At 37.9% G+C, this 4224-nt stretch overlaps 1 long non-coding RNA gene across 3 annotated transcripts; it reads left to right on the forward strand.

The window, feature by feature from the left end:
- The first annotated feature begins 1950 nt into the window (after positions 1-1950).
- Positions 1951-3682, forward strand: LOC124666729. 3 transcript variants are annotated; one of them, XR_006991028.1, is made up of 3 exons: positions 1951-3003; positions 3324-3419; positions 3540-3682. It is a non-coding gene; the product is annotated as an uncharacterized LOC124666729 (long non-coding RNA). The 3 variants fall into 3 exon arrangements; XR_006991019.1 differs by lacking the exon at positions 3540-3682 and having other exon boundaries at positions 3324-3487; XR_006991051.1 differs by lacking the exon at positions 3540-3682 and having other exon boundaries at positions 1951-2987; positions 3324-3487.
- The last annotated feature ends 542 nt before the right edge of the window (positions 3683-4224 follow it).

A 4224-nucleotide genomic window follows, 5' to 3' on the forward strand; every position in this document is an offset into this window, starting at 1 on the left:
TTTTTCCAAATTTTAAACTACATGACATATCCCCTTGATTTTAACAACAATGCTCCTGCGATGTCATGCATAATTTGTTCGAAGTTTCACTTTTCTTGATTAATTATTTTGTTGATTGACTGACATGTCAATCTAATTCGTTTCAAGCAAATCATAATATTAAGCTTATGTTTTGTCTACTGGCCCTCTTATTTAGTTCTCTAGAGTGCGAAATTATTATACTGACCTAAATGATTTTTTATGTCAATGTTATGCAATGTCATGGCCTGAACGATTGTGCAGCAAATATTTTCCTGGTTCAGGACGCAATAAGGTTTCAAATTCATTAACTTGTCCTCGTACCGGCGTACCCTATATTTTGTATTCATGTAGTAAATATTACTTGCAAGTCTACTTACCGGTTCTGAAATTTCTCTAGGTTCCTTGTGTTGTGGGCTTAAGCAGTTTCTTTGTTCATGTAGACGGGAGGTGAATCTTCAGGACTTCTACATTGCAATTACAGGGACAGAAAACTATGAGTTGACGAACGGACTCCAAAAGTAATCAGAGTCTGTGTTAGAACATGGTGAGTTCCTTTGTCCTCACATTGCTATTGACTCAAATGTTTTTAAATCGCAGTTTATGCTAGATTTCACCCACAGATTAAATACATAAAACTACACGCACACGCTCAAAAAACTTTAGCCAAGGGATCGCATTCTTCCCTGTCTTTTTTTCTTTATTTCTCAAAGCTCACGGTTCAAATCTTGGGTTACAAAGTTGCACAGCCTTGTGTATATATACACGGAAGCACGACTAGAACTAGATTTCAAACCTGACTTGTACTCTAAACAACCCACAGCTGCAAGCCGAATACAGCTACAAATTACACTCAAACGGACTAGCATGTTACTAGGAAATAACAAATCGTCTTTTGATTATTTCTAACAGTTTACATATCTCACAGTTACTAGTATGCAAGAGTGCCTAGCTAGCTACATTAATTTGGATGAAGTTACATGTGCATTATTTTTTATTACTTCTGTAATCATATTCTTTATTTGTATATGTGTGGACTTGAGGCCGTTTGTACAATCAGAAGGATCCATGATGCACCAGAAAACAAAATGATTCACTAAGGTGCTACGCTACATCCTAATTCATTCTTGTATGTTCATTTTAATGGAGCTTTTACTGAATGATCTGCATCAGGTTATACTCATGACATCAAAGCTATGCACCTACTTCATGTGAGTCAGAATTGACTTATATCTATTGACTATAAATTATTGTATGAAGGCAGGAAAGATAAATTGGATCAGAAGCAGAGGCTATCTAAGATACAATTCTTGGCTTCTTGCGTTGGCTTCAACATAGGTCCACAAGTGAAGCATCAACTTGGGTGCTTGGATTAAAAAAGCGAAACATCAGCGTGGGTACTTGAGGAAATGGAACTTGTACTTTAGCTTCTAATTGGTGGAAGATCACTTGTAGCTGTGTTGCATGGAATTAGTTAGCAGAGAAGTGAAACTAAAGTTTCAGTTTTGATTTATTTTTTCAAGAGAATAATTGTAAGCTAGGTTATAGCATCGACTTTCATTTAATAAAGTACTATCTGTTCGCTTTGTATCACCTTATTATAACTGATTCTACTTAAAGATTACAGAAATATATTTTGAATGTAATGGTATGCTTGTTTCACTCATAAATCTAAACATGAAAAAATGTAAATACCAGCAAAAATAGCAACACATAGATGTAATGCAAAATAGTACATATTTGTATTGCTAGGGTACAACGCTTTTGATTACTGATTACCAACGCATGTATAAGCGATGCACCAGAGCCTAGCAACGGCAGAAACGGCAACGCATCTAAAAGGCGTTGGTAAATGGCCTACCAACGCTTATTTGGGGCTCTACCAACGCATGACTGTGTTGCTATAGGTATGTGCTTCTTGTAGTGTCTAAATCATCATGGAAAGTCCCTATCTAAATGCGTTGGTAGGATGGTCTATTCTTTACAATTGGGGGAGTATTATAAATATATTGCAGAAACTCATTTGTACCTTCCATTTTAGCTACCACCTATTATAGGTGAGTCATTTTGTTAAGCAGCAACTAATTTATTTTTCAGTGTTGCCTCTTTGGTTCAAATTGCGGAAGCCCACATTTCACTGCCTCACTGTTTCAAAATGGTACACTTATATAGTTACAGTATCCTGTGAAATTAAGTACTTGACCGTTGGCGTATGTTCGCCTTAATCATCCTCCATTGCCGTCTGGACCAGTCCAGTATATATATGAACCGACATCTTATGACACGATATTATTTACCATGTAATCCAGTGCAGATGCCGTTATCCACTTAGGTATCACAACTTATGTTATGTTCCTTATCATATTTCTAATGAATTTTCAGAGACACTGATCTTGAAACTGCTGTAATTCAACAGCCTATGAACAATCGAACATACATAGGTAATCATACCTTCATACCTTGGATCTTCCCACGATACAGAACAATAGCCCAATCACTTCAACTTTTTTTTTGCAAGGCACTTCTAACTATTTTAACACATTGTTTACCATCTGTTTACTATTAGACTTCCACATCAGCCATAATTTAAAATGATTTAAAGTATCCTTTATTCAGTTTTGAACATAAAAATTCAGTGAAAATAATAATTCAATTTTGGACATCTTTTCCTCCGCAACATTATGATGCATATGGTCATTGTGTAATAGAATGTGTTTTCAGGGAGTAAAATGGCTAGGTGTCGAGGAAATCCTGAGAAAAATTGGAGTACAATCAGATCTTGGAAGATTATTTGCATGGACAAACACTTAGCTCTTCTAAACAAGAATTTGCTACTTCTGGACCATCATCGTGGGGGCCTCCTGAAGATTGCTTGTACCTGAATTTTCTGCTGTTGCGCTCTGTCATTGGAAATCCGTCCAGCTGCCCACTGGTGAATCCTGTTGATCGTTGGCGCCAGGAGATTGCCTGTGAGAAACTCATTCAGTGAGCACATAAGCTTCAGTTCTAATTTTTTTTTACTAAATCAGAGTCAATTAATAGGGAATAGAGGGAGTACTTGCTTGCTTATATCACACCCTTTTCATGCTACCCCTACAAAAAGATTGGCAATTGAAATTCTTTGGACAGTTAATCAACAGTTGACAAAGAACATTCAACCTGCTGTCAACGATGACCAGTCTTATTCACTTGCATTTCTTTTCACATTTAATGACATGACACTTTCCTTTGAATCTTTTACTAGTTCATTGCTCTCTGATCTGCCTATATTTTGATTAGTGTTTATTTAACCTTTTGTTGTGTAGAATAAGATTGTACATGGATCTGTCGATGTCGAACTATTCTTAGAGGCTGCACTTGGTTTATATTGTGGAAAAGTAAACAAACCTGACAGGCTAAAGGTGATCATTGTATTGCTTACTGCTTAGGGACATGTTACAGTTACACAATCAAACATGAATTGGATTTATTGTGTTCTCAGCTACTCAGCTTAGCTCTAATTCTGAACATACATTTTGTAGGCTCTTTTACTTCTTGCACGCTCCATTAAGGCAGATCCAAGCACAGTTATCTTGTGGGTGTTTTATCTTCATATTTACTATCAAAAGGATGAAGGACTTGGAACAATTTAAGTGAACTGCAGGAGGGTGGGCGGAGGGCGCGCTCCGCGGTGCTTCGGCATCCTGCTCGACGAGGAAGAGGGTTTGGCGTCGTGGATGGGAACCCGGCTGCGGCGTTGGATGCATGGCGCAGCCTGGCGCAACTTCCTCCGGCCACGCGATGAGGCATCTGGCCGCGCGGCGAGGCAGGGCCCAAACTCCATGACAACTTTCTTCCTCGGCGGCAGATGAACCCTGTTGTTCATGATGTGAGATGAACCTTGTCGTGTATTTTATCTAATGGTTTCAAACCATGTTGTTCATGATGTGGAGATGAACTCTGTTGGTCATGTAAGTTAGATGCCTGGATTGTGAATCCTTGAATGTTTCAAAATGTTGGTTTCAAACCTAGATTGCTTGGAAATATTGGTTTTAAACATTGCTTGACTTCTTGAGTGTGATGTATGCTTGATTGTAGATTGCTTGAATGTTTGCATGCAGTATAGCAACCTTAAAAATGCCTAAGATTGAAAGCCTGAAAAAGTAATTGTAGGCATCCTTTAAAAGTGCCAGCAAAAAGTTTAGATGGTATCTCTAGAAAAGTGCC

This window comes from Lolium rigidum, chromosome 1 (genome assembly GCF_022539505.1).
Source record: "Lolium rigidum isolate FL_2022 chromosome 1, APGP_CSIRO_Lrig_0.1, whole genome shotgun sequence".
NCBI lineage: Eukaryota > Viridiplantae > Streptophyta > Magnoliopsida > Poales > Poaceae > Lolium > Lolium rigidum.